Source organism: Macrotis lagotis, chromosome 1 (assembly GCF_037893015.1).
Source record: "Macrotis lagotis isolate mMagLag1 chromosome 1, bilby.v1.9.chrom.fasta, whole genome shotgun sequence".
Classification (NCBI taxonomy): domain Eukaryota; kingdom Metazoa; phylum Chordata; class Mammalia; order Peramelemorphia; family Peramelidae; genus Macrotis; species Macrotis lagotis.
Window position 1 is genome coordinate 1,786,006 of NC_133658.1, and position 18,619 is coordinate 1,804,624.

The window sequence follows — 18,619 nt, forward strand, 5'->3', positions numbered from 1 at the left end:
AGGGAAGTTCATTCCAACAGTTCACCATGTTGTGCCCCAATCTGGAGACATCTCTGGAGGGGTTGGGGGGTGCAGCAGGAGCCAGTCCAAGGAGGAGAGGCAGAGAGATGATGGGGAGCAGACCAGGAGCCAGATCGGGCTGGGTCAGGCTGAGAGTGGCTGCCAGGAACCAGTGAAAGGACTAGCCGGCTAGGAAGGGGGGTGCCTCTGCACTAATACCTGAGTCCACTTTTGGTGTCCCCTCAAGGAGGAAGGGGGGAGATGGGACCATCAGAGACATGGGAGGCCATTTCCCTCTCCTCCCCAGATCTGCTGGGAGCCAGCCTCATTGACACTCCCGAATTTGGGGGGGGGGGTCGCAGGAGGCTCAGAGTGGGAGGGGGCAGGGAGTGGAGGAGAAGGAAGCCAGGCCACCTCCCCACTGCTAGAGTTGTGCTTCTTGCTTTCAGGATCGGGGCTGCCCATTCTCAGCTTCCCCCCCCCCCAACACAATTCCCTGCCATCTGTTTTTTCACAAGGAGAAAGAGGATGGCATGGTGGCTGCAGTGGCCACCCACCACAAGGGTGGCCCCATCCTCCTCTCTCATCTTCCTCCCTCCTCGAGACCAATGAGTGCTCTCCCACCAAAGCTGCAAGGGCTCCCTGGAAGCAGTGCTGAGGAGGGGTCTTGTTGCACATTCAGCAACCGAGCTTGCTCTTCTCCCTGAGCCTCCCTCATCAGCTTAGGCTGGAATGATGGCCGAAGATTCAAACAACGCCCCCCTCACCCTGAGAGCTGGGTGGGGGCTCGGGGGGCTCAGGGAAGATTGTGTGGATAGTGCTTCAGGGATGAAGAATCTGGGGGTTAGATGTGAGAAGGCAGAGTTCTCGGAGGGTCTAGCCCAGAGCAAGAAGGGAGATCCACCAGGACCATTCCCATGGGGGACAATAGGGACAGTCCTGCTGGTTTGCCCAACCCTAGCCCCAGCAGGGCAAGAGATGAGGCTTCACCCTGGCCCAAGCTAGGCTGGACTGGATTCTAAGGCTCCCAAAGCTGTCTCTAAGGACTAAGGTGATGATGACAACAGCATTCTGAGGCAGAATTCACATTTGGGTCTTGCTGTTTTCCATGCCTTCTCTCTCCTCTCAGAATTATCATCCATCAGATCTGCCCATCACTCTCCAAGGCTTGAGTTAGACCAGAAGCTCCTGGTGATGGGACCTGGTCTGGATCCAACTTCAGACCTGGAAGGAGACCAGGAGACTCTTGTGGAAGGGGGCATAGACTTCGCAGAAGAGGCAGCCATGGGAAGAAGGCAGAGAGAGAAGACTCACTCCAGATATGAAGTGAGAAAGGGAGGTCCTTTTTCCTAGAGGCATCTGGTACCCTAGCTGAGGGTCAGTGGTCCCAGGGAGAGCCCCTGCCCCAACTGAGTCTGGGCAAAGGGGTCCTCTCAGGGAGACACCAGTCAGAATCTAAAGCAGGTCCTTCATCTGGGGTCCACAGACCCCCAAGGAACTGGGCCGAATTGGAGGGAATCCAGGAATGAGAAAAGAAAGAAGTAGATCTCCAACAAAAATGGAACATTTCCTTTTTTTATTTAAAATTCTTATTTAGAAGAGGCCTCCACACCCTTCCTTAAACCAACTGTCCAAGATGGCCCAAAATATAATAAGGTGAAGACTCCCCCCAGAAGGTCTTAAATATAGCTGGACTACTGGATTTGAGGCCTCTGAAGACTCTTCTTCCCTGACTCTGGGGCCATCAGGGCAGGAAACCAGCCCAGAGAGTACAGGAAATTGTTAAGGAACAGACAGAGAAATAGAAGCCCCACGAATAGTTAATTGCAGGTTTCTTGATGCTTCCATCCCTGCAGCAGACTGGGGTCCTTTTGGGGTACAAGAACTCTCACTGTCCCTACTTCTGTTTTTCTCTTTGCCTTCCATGTCTGTTTCTCTCCTCTTTCTTTGTTTCTGTCTTTCTCCATCTGTGTTGGTCTCCTTTCTAGTTCTTTGACTCTGTATGGTTTGGTTTCTGTCCCTCTCCCTCCCCCTTTCATTATTTTCATTCTCTTCATCTGTCTTATCTATCTCTCACTCTGATTCTCTGTGCCTGCCTCTCTCCCTGATCTATCTTCCTTCCTTTCCTTCTCTTCTCTCTTTCTTTGCCATCCTCCCACATTTGGGTTATTTCTCACTTTCCTCTCTTTTTCTCTATGTCTTTGTCTCCATCTCTCTCTCTCTCTCTCTCTCTCTCTCTCTCTCTCTCTCTCACACACACACACACACACACACACACACACAAACTCCTTTCTTTCTATTTCTGGCACCCCTCCTCTCACACACTTTTTCTTGTCTCTGTGTCTCTATATCTTTATGTTTTCATATGGGCTTCTCGGCCTCTTCCAAAGCTTTTCATCCTTCTTCAAACCTCTCATGGATCCCCTCCCCCATCCTCTCAACTGAAAATCTTGCCTCATATTTCACTGAAAAAATTGAAGCTATTTACTGGGAGCTCTTTCTTTCCCCCTCTTCATCTCATCTCACCCATATTCTGCCATTATCTCTTCCTGGCTCACCTGTATCTCACATTAAGAGGCAGCATTACTACTAACCCCTCTACCTACCCAAGTAATCGCATTCTACTTTGCCTCCCCCAACAGATCACTCCCTCTGACACCCCCCACTCATTAATTTATCTTCAGTCTCACTATGGCTGTTTGTTCCTTCTGCATTGCCTAGAGACAGGCCCATCTACCCCATCCTCATAAAGCCCTGACTTGATGTTTCCATCCCTGCTAGCTTACACTTCATCTCTATTCTGTCCTTTCTGGCTGAATGAGGTGTTTCTACTCTCCCACTCTCTTCTTCATTTCCTATATCTCATGTGGGAGATGAGAAGCAGAGGAAGCAGGTTCTTGCCATTATGGTCCTATTTGTCCCATACTCAAGGAATTGGTTGTGTGAGAGTCACCAGACCCTGAAGTAGACAGAAAGGCTCCATTGTGAGATCAGTGGCAAGGTGAACAGGAGTCATCTGTTTGAGGGATCAAGGTCACAGGGGACGCTGACCTCTTTGTCAAAGGATCTTTCTTTATCTAAGAGGTATGAGAGAAAAGAGTCAGCTTGCATGATAACACTCTCCAATAGGATGTACCAGGTCTTCCCTTTCCCAGAGTCATATGCAGGTCTGTTCATGGAGTCTAGTTTCTGAGAAGAGAACATGTGTCCATCTATTTGGTTCTGATACTGACTGCAATTTCATCTATGTCACTGGGTTCAAGAAGGACCCAACCTTTTAAGCTAATGCCTACCCTCCCAGGACACCAGGCTTTAAATAGAACCATTGACTGTGCTCCTACTTCTGCCCATTAGGTCCAAGCAGAATAAGCCTCTACCATTCTCAACAAAACATCCTTCCCATGATTCAAATTTAGTTACCATATTTACTGAAATGTTCCCTTTTCTAGTATAAATCCCCGCCCCTTCTCTTCAAACTACTTTCTTATTCAAGAGGTCAAGTGAGAGCAATGATCCCAGTCACCACCATCCTCACTGACCTCCATTGTCATTGGCACCATTCTCTCTCCCTCCCACTGATAGACACCATATCATGACTTTCACCATTGCCATCATTTCCATAATGCCTCAAACAAGACTTCACCAAAATGTCAGCTATTACTTTCCATTTTAAAATTGTTAACCTTGGATCTCTCTGACCCCTTCCTTCTATCACTTGTTTTCCATGTCACTGCAGCAATTGACTGTTATCTTTTTTGGGGGGAGAAAGCTCTGAGATATCCTTAGATTATTTTAAATGATAAAATGTGCAATTTTCTTGATGGAAGGAAGAAGAAGAAGAAGAAAAATCCCTGAAGATTCCCATTTGAAAACATTCTGCTTTTAATCAACTGCTGGCACCAGGGTTAAAGAGAAACTTTTCTAATACCATGGGAAATGCCTTAGCCAGAAGAATAAATAACACTACTTTTGGTTATCAGTCTGAGTGAACTTAAGGGACTCTTTCAATTGTGTTTGTCAAATGTTTATTGGAGGCTGCAGCCCCCCCCCAAGATTCCTTGACTCATCAGTCACAAGGAGTGGGGCTGAGGATGAGAAAGTCAGGATTCTGATTTTGGTTTTGATTCATCTACAGCTACCTCTACCTCCCCCAAAGTCCAGAGATAACTTGGGAAATAAATCACTTGCAGGAAACATCCATCAGCTCCTCAAACAGTCTCCTTTCTCATGTCCCCCTGTAAGAGGAAATACAAGATTAGAGGAGAGCAAGGCACCCATCCCTGGGGGCACTGGAACCTGCAGCCACAGGCTATGAATGTTCCAAGAATATCCTGTCACAACCCATTTTCCATAAGCTGTTGCTGCTCTAAGACACCAGACTCCTGGTGTGCATCAAAAGCAGCCTCGGTGCATCCCCCTCAGCTTCCTTCAGAGCTAATTAAAAGAGAGATTTTTTTTCTACAGTCATGTGAGATATCTGAAAAGATTTCACCCCCTACTGATTAGACTTCAAAGCCCACAGGTCAGTGCAGATATGACCCCATTCTAGGTCTCCTTGAAGCCTTCTCCAATAATCTTTATGAGTCTGTGGAGAAGACTAGCAAGGAATCAAGCTTCATCTAGTCCCTCGTGTTGCTCAGAGGAAGAGACAACCCACCTGAATGCCAAAGTGATAGAAAACACTGGAGCTTTTATATCAAAGCAATATGCCAGGGCACCATCCAAAACAGATGTGAGGAGAAAGCTCATCCACATCACTCCAGACAAATGGTCATGAAGCCTCAACCCGAAGACTTCCCTTGGAAATGGAGGGAAGAAGTGGGGTCTACATCTGAACACTTGTTGTTTATTTGGGTCCAATTCTCCTTGACTCCATTTGGGATGTTTCTTGGCAAAAATATTGAAGTAGTTTGACATTTCTTTCTCTAGCTCATTTTACCAATGAGGAAACTGAGGCAATAGGGTTAAATGACTGGCCCAGGGTCACAGAGCTAGTGTGTGTCTGAGGTCAGATTTGAATACACTTTATTGTATCCACAGCATCACCTAGCTGCCCAAATCTGATCTGTAACTTCTTATCTCTTTAAGCTCTGTTCTTTGCCAAAAAAGAACTTAATTTCTTCTTTGGAAGCCAGAAAGATATTTTTAACACAACTGTTATGCCCCATCCCATCTCCAACCCTAGTCTTCTCTTTTCTCCAAGAAAAACTTGTAATAATCCTCCTAAGCCATAGATAGACCTTCCCCCTGATGGCCTTCAACTTGTCGGGGTGCTGCCTGAAGTGGGGCACCCTCCACTGCATGGTTGGCTTAATTAAGTCCATTCAAAGTACCTACTATGGGCAGAACGCTATTGTTCTTCAGTAATAAGAATTGCTACTCCTTAGAGAGTCCTTTAAGACTGGGCAGTCACTGAGGGTAAGCAGGAAGAGTGAGAAGGGCAGAGGGCAGAGAGAGCCTCACTGTTAGACCCTTTGGTTGGTTGGTTGGTTGGTTGATTGGTTCTTGCCCTTCCTTATGGAAGACCAAAATGACACCATTATGACTGTGGCTGATCAGCCCAATATGAGCTCGGGATGCTCCACCACAGGTCAAGCATGAATAATCCATGTGAACATCTGGGGTGGTTACTCTAAACTTATATTATGTCATGTTTCCTTTGAGGTGTCGCCATTCTGCCTCCCTCATAGAATGCAGCACCACTCTGATGAGGGCATGCCATTCTGGGCAGTCCTGCATCAGTGTCTCCCATGCTATATAATCAGTTCTAAAGTGCTTAAGAGAGAACCTTCAGTCTGCCCTTATATCACTTTTACTGAACCTTATCCCTTCCCCCCTCACCCCACAAGCATTTGCCCTATGAGAGTTCTCCATAAAATAGTCTTTTGTTAAGCTTAATTTGGCATTGGAGCAACTTGGCCTGTCTATCGTAGTTGGGCTCTCTGGAGTCTGGAGTAATGTTTGAATGCTTGGTAGTTTAGTTCAAGAACCACTGAGCTGGCTTTGACAATGCCAACCACATTATCTGTGTGCACTTCCCTGGTAGGTGCACTGCCAAGGTGAGTGAATGTATCCACTGTATTCAAAACTTCTCCATTTGCCATACTCAATGGTTCCACATATCAGTGGTGCCATGCTGGCTGATGGAGCCCCTTGGTTTTTTTCTTGGTTCTCATTGTTAGGCCAAAATGAGTATCAGAAGCTGAGAAAAGATCCATATTTTGCTGCATCTCTGCTTCAGAGGCTGCATATCTGCAAACAGAAGATCCTGCTCCAACCTTCCCTCCACTTTGGTCTTGGCTTGTAGCCTTTTCAAGTTGAAGAATTTGCCATCAATGTAGTAGCCGATCTTGATTCCCATGTTCATTCTCTGTGAAGGCAGCTGAAGAGTTCTGGAAGCTTGGTTAAACATTGAAGTAACCAAGGTCATCCACTGTATCTAGAGACAACACCAGTTGTATTGACTCCCTCTTGCCACTGGACAATGATGACTTTGGGAGAGTGAGGAAGGCAGGAGCCAGGAGGACTGTTCATTAGCATAGGTCTAATTTAATTATATTTCTTTTCTTTTAGATCTTACTTTAAGGGACAGAAGAGAGGAAATAGTACCAAAGTGATGATCTTTGTTCTGGAAAAGATGGGGAAAATAAAAACCAAATGTGAGAGGAGGCAGTTAACCAAGACAAAGTAGTGAAAAGGCAATAGATGTATGAGTGAGCCACCCATGAGGAGCCCAAGTTAGCAGGGTGATGGATGACACTCTCAGGTCCCAAACGAACTGGCAGATATGATGGCAGTCACTGCTGGTGACCTTTGAAAGATTGTGAGGCATTGGGGAGATGCCACAGGACTGCAGATGGGCAAGCATTCCAATTTAAAAACAAGAAAGAAAAGCATAGATACTACAAACCACAGGGCAGTGTGTTTGACCTTGATTCTTGAAAAAATTCTCAACGTTATCATCAAAGAAATGACTGATGAATAGCTTTAAAAGCAAGTCCTAATCAGAAATGGTGTGTGACTCCACAGAGAATAGACATCCTGCCAAACAAACCTGGGTCTCTTTCTTAGCTATAGTTTAGGGAAGCTATAGTTTACCTAGATTTTAGTGAAGCATTGGATATAGACTTTCAAGCTCATTCTTGTGGAACACAAGCATAATGTGTCCAGCTGATGCTGCAACAGACAGCTCCATCCTGAAGTGGATGATCGGACTCTGAGAACAACAGGGTCTTGGCTTGAAGCTCCTTAAGGCTTATTATCAATGACTCCTCTAAAGGCAAAGGAGATATACTCATTATATTTGCAGATGACACTGAACTGGGAGGGACAGCTAACACAAGAGGTATCGGAATCCTACTCCAAAAGACTCTCATCAGCCCAGAGAATTGGGCTAAACATAATTATGCAAAATCTTTAAATGCAATGTCTTATACTTGCCGAAGAAAGGAAAGAAGACTAACGTGGGAAGGCAGGATTTGGAAGCAGGATATGTGGGCAGGACCTGGAGGTTTTAGTTGATGGTGAGCTCCACATGAGTCTAGAATGCAATCTCTTAAAGATTGTGAGGATGACAACCTGATTTTAAATTACAAGGAGAGAAGTTGAGGATCCTACCAGGAATGGGTAGTCTAGGAGCTATCTTGGCCATCCTGATCAGAGTATAACCAGTATATTCTGTGTTCAGTTCTTGCCACCCTTTTTGAGAGAGGCCCTGGAAAGCTAGAACATCCAGAGGAAGGGCCTTGTGTACATGCCATATGAACATGGGAAGACCAGAGGATTCACCTACCTTCACTTTTGGAAGGGTTGTCACTTGGAAGAAGGAGTAGCCCCTCTCTCAGCTGCAGAGGCAGATTTAGGAATTCCCCCCAAGTGGAGGTGTCTTAAAGTGGACTGTGCTTCCTCAGGCTTAGTCTTCCCTTTGTAGGAATGTTATGGATGAAGGGGACCATTCTCAGGGAAAGTCCAGGTTAGTGGCCTCTGAGACACTTTCTAGCTCTGAAATTCTATAAAATCACCAGGTGAGGGAAGGATAGAGGAAGGTATTGTGGGAATGGGAACTTGCCTCCTACTCCTTTCCCAATTCCAGGGCTACCACAGATCGGAATAGACCAGTGCCTAGAGAGACCTTAACAACCAAGATTCCAATGGCTAGCCCTGCCCCTGGAAAGCTCAAGTTTTCTCATGTTCAGGATAGCCAAGTGGTCTGGTTCTTACTGAGGCCTTGGGGAAGTCCTATAGACTGATGAAAATGGACAAAGCAGGGGCTCCATCTTGCCTTGCTTTCCTCAGAACAGGGCTCAGTCCACAAGCAATGCTGAATGAACTCCTGAGCTGCCTTCACTCTTACAGTTGAGGCTCAAGGGAAAGGGAGCAGGGGAGGATCCAGAGCCTGGGATACCCCAGCTTCAGTCCTGGGGCCCAGTGGCAGCCCATCTGCCTTGGAAGTGAGCATGCCTTGTCCCTGGTAAGGAACAGATATCTGAAAGTCAAAGGGGAAGGGAAGCCTTTGGAGCAGAGAATTCTGTGCAACAAGTAAACCACTCATCCTAGGAGTTACACTGCCTGGGAAGCTCCAGGCCCAGGAGTCAGGACTGAGAACAGAAGAGGGAGCCCCCACCTCCCTGGGACACCATGCTAGAGCAAAAAAGATGACATCACAAGGAGAGGAGGAACATCTTTGGAGCTTCCCCATCTCAGTCCAAGGTCTCTATTCCCATAGGCCTCTATACCAGTGGCCCGGAAAACATGGAGGCCAATCTAAAAGTCCCCTTTGTCTCACCTCCTGTTTTGGGGGGAAATAACTGGAAGGGGCTTTCTCCCCCCTCTCTATTTCTCTTTCTTTTTAATCTCTTGGCACTTCTTTTTCCCTCCCCCTTCCCTTTATTCTCTCTCTCTCTCTCTCTCTCTCTCTCTCTCTCTCTCTCTCTCTCTCTCTCTCTCTCTTTCTGTCTCTGTCTCTCTCTGTCTTTCTCTGTCTCTCTCATCCCAAATGGTTCCTAAAGGACCCAGGAAAAAAAAAACACACAAAGGGCAAGGAGGACTCCTGAGAAAAGGCATTGGGCAAGCCTAAAAGTAATGCTCTGGGTTATAACAGTGTGAGTTTGAACATTGGCAATGCCATTGGCACTTGTCCCATGCCCAGCAGAGCTGGTCCTGGCTTCTGTTGTTCAGCATTAGCAGAGTCTTCCTCACTGAGGTAGGGAAGAGAGATGCTGAGAATATACTGGTCACATAAAGAAGGAAAGGCAGCTTGGAGCCTTTGGAGCCATCCAAGAGCACAACCCAAAAGAAACCTCCTGAAAAGGAGAATAGAGAGAAAAGGAAATCCCCTGCCCCCACACCATGGTCTTCACGCATGCATCTCACTGTTCTACTCTCCTTGGAAACTTTCAGTTGACAAGATCAAAGTATGACCCAGAATATTTCTGTGTCAACTGTCCTCACCATTCCTGTTTAGTGAGTAACTTTTCTAATGGTTGATCAATAGTCCACCCCAAGGGACCACTGGGTAACCGTCCTAGGTTGCCCCTTCCCTCTTGGGGCTATCTTAAGGAGCGTAGGAGTCACCCACCTTCTGAGAGCAGAACTGTCAGTCCAAGTGGATCCTGAGGGGTACAAAAAGGCATCAGAGGGGAGGAAGGGAGGAAATGGGGAGCATTTACTCTAGGGTAGAGTTCTGCTTGGAGTCAATCAAGTCTTCCCAGGAACAGGAGACAGGAGTAGAGGAGAGAACAGATGATTGCAGTCCATTTAAAGAAGAAATGTCTGGAGCCAGACCCTTGAGCCAGCCCTGGGAGAACTACAAACTGGGGAGAACCTTGGTCCAGCCCAGGTGGTCCAGTGCTGGAGGGACTGCCCGACTGATGAAATTCAAGGGGACATGCTTCCTCCCTGCTAAAGCTGCTCAGCCTGGCTGTGGATGCAACTTGAAGTGACAGTCCTGAGTCTGCTTTGAACCCTCTTCCTCTCCTCCTTCCACCCCAGGTGAACAGAAGCTCCTGTGGCCAGGTCATTTTCTTTGTCCCTCCAGGGCTTGGGATAGGGCCTCGTCTGGTCAGTAGTTTGAAATAGAAAAGTCCAAACCTCTTTCTGCTAAGGATATAGGAGCTGGGTCCATGGCAGGGGTCTGTCTGGTTCCCCAGAACTGCAGCCTCAGGGCTCCCAGCAGCCCAGCAGGGTCAGGACCCATGGGCTTGGTGGTCATGCTTCTTGGCCCAATTTCAGGGTCTTCATTGACTTACCATGAGGCAAAAGGATTATTCACTCACTCTGGATACACGAGAGTTCAGTCTCTGAAAATGTTAATTCACTTAAAACAATTATTTTGACTGCCAGTTCAGTCCTCAGCTGGCACAGGGATTAGCCTAGAGAGCAATTAACCCAGATGGGAGCTCACTATCTGCAAGGAGAGATAACAACCTCAAGGCCGCGGCTGTCCATGCTCATAGTGCTTGATACTTGTATTTGAGTGGGTGGGTGACCTCATCCACGTGGGCTTGCCCCCACCCATGCAGAGAGCAGCTTGCCCACCCCTTCTTATCTGACACTGCCTTCCCAGAGGATTTTTCCATCCTTGGGATAGCAGGAGGGGCAGAGATCGGCCCCTGGCCTTCACTTGGTGGCCAGCCTGCCTCAGTCCCTGAGGACATATTGCACACTGACCCCTTCCACTTCAGAGCATGAGCCCCCATTTCCCATGGCAACATGCTGAGGCCTCTCAGCTATCCATAGGATCCTTCCATGTCAGGGCATGAGGCCCCATGCCCCTTGGCAGCATGCTGCAGCTGGGGTCTCTCCAGTGCCTCATGGACAGGCAGAGAGGGAAGGGGAGGGGAGCAGCACCTTCTTCCCCTGTCAGGGACAATTTGGAATCATTCAAAAGTCCTTGGTGACCTCTCACGGTACCCCAGGCTATTCACTTCTCTTCAGCTCTGCATCTTCTTCCAGGGCTTCTTAAGGAGTTCCTTACCAAGAGTACTCAGGAGGTCTCACCTCACTCACTCCCTGGGCAGGGCAGGTGGGAGTCTCCCGATCACTCCAAAGATGTCCTCCTGCTGCTGGGCTCCATGCCTCATCCAAGGGAGGCTTCAGGAAATCAGAAGCAGCCATGAGTCCTTCTTTCTAGCAGACTGTGGTGGGGTAGCTGGGGGGGGGGGGGGAGCATAGCCGGAAGGACTGGGCCAGCTGGCTTGTGCCCAATCCTATTGGGCTACAAACTGAGACAAGAGTGAAAGTCTGGAATCCATCTTCAGGTGCTTGGCAAGTGAAAGAGAAGGGATGGTCAGATGACCTCAATACAGGGTAGACAGAGGTTCCCCCAGCCCTTCCACGGGCTCCTGGTCATGATCCTGCACCACTGCACAGGCCTCCTTATGAACTTCCTTCTGTCCCTTCCCGCCCAGGTCTTGGTCAACACTGAGTCTCTTCACCAAGCTGACCCCTGCTTCCTGAAGCAGGGAGGATAACTGACTCTGCTACTGCTCCTTGACAACCTGGCAGATCCTGAAGTTCAGACACTAGGAGATCTCTCCGCCAAAGTGTCCCCAAGCAGAACCAGGGCCTGCTGTGGAGACAAGGCAGCTTCTTGGGGCTTCAGAGGATCCGGAGGTGAGCTCTAACTAGTTAGCTCAATGGTCTGAAGCAGGCCTTCTCCTTCCCTCCCTTCTCTCTCTGGATCCACTTCTGTAGGGATGGCTCTGGCCATAAGTGGGGGCATGTCCAAAGGATAAACTATAGCAGTGGTGGGATAGGGAAATCCTTCTGGGGCTGGCAATGGCAGAAGGGCCATAGGGAGGTGCTCAGGACAGGGGAAAAAAAAGGAAAAAAAAGAGGACCCAGACCCAGTGGAGGAAGCTCATTAGCTTCTATACCATGTGTTGATAGATACTGGACTTGTGGTCCACTCAAGCCACCAGATCATTTCTAACTCAGTGACTGTTGACCCAGGTCATCCCTAACTGCAATCTTCAATGGGTGGAAGTCCCAGGGAATCAGCCTGAGGATTCAGAGGAAAAGTTCCATGACAAATAAATCCCTCCTCCAGTGAGTTGCAGCTGGATTCTGCTCCCTGGAGGGCTTTACAAGAAGCAACTTGGCCGAGAGTCTGCTGCTGCAGCACTGAAATTCTGTCAATTGACCCCTGTCCCTCAGTCATCTTACCTGACCAAAAAGGGCTTCTGGGAGAACTGGTGTGCTGGGCTGGGCCCACTCCCAGCATCCTCATACAGCAGGAGTTAAAGGGATTTGGAGCTGAGAAAATGGAGAGATGAGGAATGGGGGCCCCCAGAGGCCATGCAGCTGCCTCAGGCTCCTAGGGATGGGAAGGTCATAGAACCAATGTGGGGAAGCCTCCAAGTCCTGAGCTTCTATTCCAAATCCCATGGCCCAGAAGCCAGCTACATGGAACACCATTTGATATCAAAATGATGTGAGTAGAAAAGAAATGAACTGTAGAGGCACCTTTTGTGGTTGTCAGAGTCAGACCCACTCCTGCCTTTGAGAAGACTGGGCCCTTCTCTCCCCATTTGTTTTCTTTCTGTTCTTCTCTGCATCTCGTTTGTGTCTGTCTGTGTCTGTGTCTGTGTCTGTGTCTGTGTCTGTCTGTCTCTCTTTCTCTGTGTGTGTCTCTCTCTGTCTCTCTCTGTCTCTCTCTCTTTCTCTCTGTCTCTGCCTCTCTGTCTTTCTCTCATGCTCTCTCTCTGTCTCTCCCTCTCTCTGTCTCTCTATCTCTGTTCCTCTCTGTCTCACTGTGTGTGTGTGTCTCTCTCTTTGTGTCTCTCTGTTTATACCTCTCTTTCTCACTGTCTCTGTCTCTGTCTCTCTCTCTCTCTCTCTCTCTCTCTCATGCTCTCGCTCTTATTTTTTTTAGGTTTTTGCAAGGCAAACGGGGTTAAGTAGCTTGCCCAAGGTCATACAGCTAGGTAATTATTAAGTGTCTGAGGCTGGATTTGAACCCAGGTACTCCTGACTCCAGGGCTGGTGCTCTATCCACTGCACCACCTAGCCACCCCCTCATGCTCTCTCTCTCTATCCCTCTCTCTCTCTGTTTGTCTCTGTCTCTCTGTCTGTCTCTGTCTGTCTCTGTCTCACTCTGTCTCTCTCTGCCTTTCTCTGTCTCTTTTTTTCTGTCTTTCTGTCTCTCTCTCTCCCTTTCTCTCTGTCTCTGTCTCTTTATCTCCCTCTCTCTCTCTCCCCCTCTCCCTCTCCCTCTCCCTCCCTCTCTCTCTCTCCCTCTCTCTCTCTCTCTCTCTCTCTCTCTCTCTCTCTCTCCCTCTCTCTCTCTCTCTCTCTCTCTCTCTCTCCCCCTCCCCCTCTCCCTCTCCCTCTCCCTCTCCTTCTCTCTCCCCCCAATCTGTCTGTCCCTCAGCACAAGGCTGCTCTCTGGACTTGGGGAACAAGGTCACTGTTGCCTCTCAGGCCATCGCTCTCCTGGAGCCCCAGATGCGCAGCTGAGAATACAAATGGCTGAGTGTTCACTATTTTCATTCCACAGTGACTACTCGATGAGGAAAGCTTTGGAGCAAATTGGAGAAGGAAAGGCCCCCCAGTGGTGGTGAATGAATGGGGACTGTATCAGTGAGGGTGTGAGCTTGGGGTGTGTGAGGGGTGGGTGTGTATGGGGGGTGTGCATGCATTAACAGACAGATGGAAGGAGAGGGCTAGAACTCAAAGAAGAGCCCAGCTCTGCCCACAGGCAGCCAATGGCAGCCCAGGCAAGGGCCCATGGAACACCTGGAGCTCTCTCCGGGCTGCGGGGCATTCTCCGGTCTGCACCTTATTAAATAGATGAGCACCATTGATTTTAACTTGTGAATTTGCAGGCAATCACCCAGAGTTGGGATTTTCAATCTTGTTTTTTCATTAATTGCTAATAAAAACCCAGGGCCAGGCATTTAAACAAAGTTTCCATAGATGAAGCCCCATCCATTCATTGATGGGTTCATCAGATAGGGGCAAATAAGGACCTAGGTGATAAACAGGGTCTCCCAGGATCCTCTACTAGATGACCTTGAATTAGGGGCTGTGATTCTTGTTGCCAATCGCTGACCTGGAGCAACCTGCCCCAACCTCCCTGGATGCTTCCCTCAAGGTCTGCCCCATCCATATCCTTAAGCTCTCAATGTCTTCCTCTTTTGTTGGACCTTGATGCAGAGCTCTGTGGTACCCAGAGCATGGCTCTCAGGGCTGCCTTACACTGCAAGTAGTGTGAATAGTCTTGTCCCCATTTCAAAACTAATGAAATGGAGGCTTAGCTGGGGCATCGTGGCCAGGTTTACCTAGATGGCTCATGGAAGTATTTGAACTCATCTCCCACATATAAACACAATACCTTCTCTGTGCATTATTCTGTAGCAGCTGCTGGTGGTAGAGAAGCTGGCATTTATAGATTCCTATCATCATAATTGTCTCAGACAACGGGTGAGCAAAGATGGTCCTCTCTGCTTCAAATGCAGATCAATTCCACCATCTTAGGATTGTAGGGGCCCCCAGAAGTACCTAGTCCAACTAGATGTCTCTGCAGCAACCTTCTCACATTATTGAAATCTTTTGGTGTATGTGGAAGGAGATCTCTAAAGTAAGTTTCTCTGAGAAAGATCTCACTTCCATGATTTCTAGGGAACTGACTCAAATTTGCAAGAAGAAGAGTTATTCCTCAATTAATAAATAGTCAAAAACATTAACAGACAATTTTCAGAAGAAGAAATACAAGTTCTAAATAGCCTTATGAAAAAGAAAATTCTCCAAATTGCTAATAAATAGAAAAATGCAAATGAAAGCACCTTTAATATCTAACCTCACCCCTGTCAGATTGGCAAAGCTGAAAAACCTGGGAAAATAACATATGCTGGCAGGATGGTGGGCAAAGAGTCCACCTTTAGTAGTGTCTTGAAGTAGTACAGCCATTCTGGAAAGTAATTTGAAACTAGGTCCCCAAAAGCTACCAAATTCTGCTCATTCTCTGACACATCAACATCACAATTTGACCTCTAACTCAAAGAGATCAAAGAAGAAAAATAATTTTATGTACAAAAATATTCATAGCAGCTCTTTTGCTCATGGCAGAAAACCATCTGACAAGTAAAGAGGTATCCAATTGGGCAAGAAATGAGGGTATATGAATGTTCGGGAACATTATTATGGCATAAGAAACCATAAAGGGAAGAGTTTCAGAGTGAACTTGAGAAGAATCACATGAACCATATGATGCAGAGTGAAGTGATCTGAACCAGGAAAATAAGATATAAAATAACTGCACTGTAAAAACAATCAGCTTTTCAAGAGGACCCGTGCTGAAGCCTAATACCCATCTCCTGCCATAGAAGCACGAGTTCATGGTGAAGAGTAGGACATAGATCTGGGGGACGAGTTACTTTGCTTGACTATATAATGTGTGTTCTTAGGGTTTTGTTTTTCTTCTTCAATAGAAACGAATGGGAGATTCAAGAGATCCACAGCACTTGAAAAAAAATGTAAAAGTGATGATGAAGCATGTGATGCTACTTTGTGTGTAAGAGAGACAATAGAACCGAAACGTGGAATAAGCCGGCCATTTGGGGACACGGCAATTGGAGACATTTGGTTTGCTTGACTCTGCATGTTGGTTGCAGTAGTTTTATTTTTCTTTGTTTAGTTTTGTTTTTAAATTGAGGAGTGGGAGGAAGGAGAAAAGAGATAGGAATAAAAATAAAATAGGAAAAAAGACATTTGTTTTCTTTAATACCCAGAAGGAAGGAAAGAAAGAATAATGGACAGTCTTTTATGTTGAACTTATTATTTATTCTATTACATTGAAAAGAAACCCAGATCCCTAATTTCATGTATCAGTCCCTTCTGTATATTTGTGTGTATATAGACATAAACACACAAACTTGTAGATATATGTAGATCTATATATTAGTAAATATATACATATGTATGTATATGGAGAGAGAGAGAGAGAGAGAGAGAGAGACAGAGACAGAGACAGAGACAGAGACAGAGACAGAGAGATTCCTAATGCCCATTTTATTTGCTATTCACCAAGTCTAGTAGGTTTTGTTCAATTCACAAAATCAGACTGAAGCAGCCAATTCCCTCATTTTTTTGGCTAACTGCTTTGTAGGAAGCAAGTAGGTCCTTCCTTTGAGCCAAACACTGCCTCTTTGCAGACTGAGTCCTGTTCCCTCTTGTATACAGCTCTTGCATCAACCTTATTTATATCTGAAGAAAGTTATTAGTTCCTTGCCTGGTCTTCACTTCTCTAGTCCTCAAAGGCCTCTTTGCTCTCTTCCTGTAACTCCCCTCAGCCCCCTCAGCCCCCTCACCAGAACCACCCTTTAGCCTTCTCAGTCTAGAGTACCACCCCTTGAAGACATCCCCCATTTCCCCATGGGTGAGCTCTTTCTGGAGCCCCAACGTTGTGGGCCTTGCTTCACCTCACAGTTCTGCTCCAGCAAACTTCAGAGTCCTGGCTGTCTGTTTTAGCTCCTTTCCTCCTTCCATCCCCCCATCCCCCTCGTTTTCCCCTTTGCTACTCATCTACCTCTTGTGTGTAATCATCCCCTATTAGGAATGTAAGCTCCTGAAGGGCAAGGACTGTTTTTTCTTTTTTACTTAGTCCAGTACTTTTTTTCATAGTCACTGCCTTTGTTTCCTTCCTTCTTTCCTTCAGCCAATCCATCTATAGCATGAATCTGAGGTCCTTTCCATTCCTGTTTCTCCAGCCTGACTTGGCAATAACTTCATCAAAGATGCTGCAAAGAAGGGAATGCTTTACTTGGGATGCCATCTGTATGAATATCGCTCATAAGGAAAATACTCCCCAGTGCCTAGTCAAGAATTAATCCTCTGCCATAAACCTTTTCCCATTAGAACTTGGATATCTGCTGTGGCTCTTACCCATTTCAAATTCACTCAATTATTCCAATTGTGCAGACTATTCCAACATTTCTACAATGATAGGTCCAATATTTCACATTAATAAGAAAGAAGGAAGGAAAGGGAGGGAGGGAGGGAGGAAGGAAGGAAGGAAGGATGGAAGGAAGGAAGGAAGGAAGGAGGGAATACTGGAGATGAGTTAATGAGCACAGCACCACTCCACCACCACCACAAATGCCTCTAGGTGTCTTCCCACTCATGCATTTTGTTAAATTCAGATGTCACGTAGATGTTGCCCAAGGTAGAGGGAATGCCTTCTTGTTAGATCCATGTGTGATTGGCCATGTCTGACATACTAAGACCACTGGACACCAAGTAGAATCAACAAGAATGAATTATATATACTGTGCTCTGGGACAAGTGCTTAGGATACAAAGAAAGGCAAAGGGTGTTGAGGGACTGACATTTTCACATAAATGACCAAGGAGAGAGTGATGTTAAAAACAAATGGTCTCTCTCTAACATGTTTTATTCACATGAGGGGTGGCACAAGATTTACTTTCAGACTTCTAGAGATATAAGGAAGAAAGAAAGGAGGGAAGAATAGGTCAAAGAAAGAAATATGTCCAGATCACATTCACTGAACATACACAAATATAACCTCCTTACAGTCACAGAGACCAGTGCCAATGGAAGAGGCACTTCTGGTTATGGCTAAAATGATCTGCAAACCACGGGCATGAGGAAGAGGAGAAGGGAGGACCTTGAGTTCTCTATATTAGAAATCCCACCACTGGCATAGAAAGGGTCAAAGGGGTCATGAATCTCAGGTTGGCTGTGAAGGACAGGGACAGTTGCATGACAGATCAACTTGGTGATCTCATCAGTTGTTTCTGATTTGACAAGAAGGCCCTTGAAATGGAGAAGAGATTCGGTGTCTCCACATGAGTCAGGCAATTGAGTAACTGAATATCATAGCAACCACAAACTCTACTTGGATCCTACCCAGAATCATACCTTCTATAATTGATAAAATGAAAGATGAAATATCTTGTGCTAAGAGGATTGGGGAATTAGATCCTAACAGAGAATAGAGAGTGCTTTTTGGTCCTCTCTGAGTGTTTTGTGAGCTCTAAGTGCTAAGAACTCACTGGTGTGGAAGATTAAAACTTGGGTTTGTAAAGTACAAATTCATTTATTCCACTATTATTTATGAAGCTCCTACTGTGTGCCATTTCCATGGAGGAGAGAAACAATAGGAACACACCTAGTTATTGCATTTTCAAGATTGTAAAGCATTCTCCTGACATATTCTACATTTTAAATCTACAAAGAGTTCAGAGGAAGGGAATGTCTATTGCTTCCAGGATGAAATATATACTCCTTTGTTTGGTGTTTAACCAAAGAACCTTGGTTTTAATTCCCAGCCTGCCACAGTTTTCTATTTGGTTTAGACTTGTTTCCATTCCTTAAGCCTACAAAACCAAGGTATATTCTCCCAGAAGTGAATAGAAAACCCAGAGAAAGATAAATTCAATTTCGAGGTTCTGATGAAGCAAAGGAACTTATTCACCTCTCCTGAACAATTCTTTGGGGTGCTGGTCTTTTTCTTTCCTTTATGAGGCCCTCACCCAATTCTCCTCAGGCATAGCTCCCAAACCAGAAATTGCCATCCTCATCACAGTGCCAGGGTGTAGATGAGAACCCCATATTTTTGAACGTTCTGAAGTTCACAAGTTAATGATATGACAAGGTA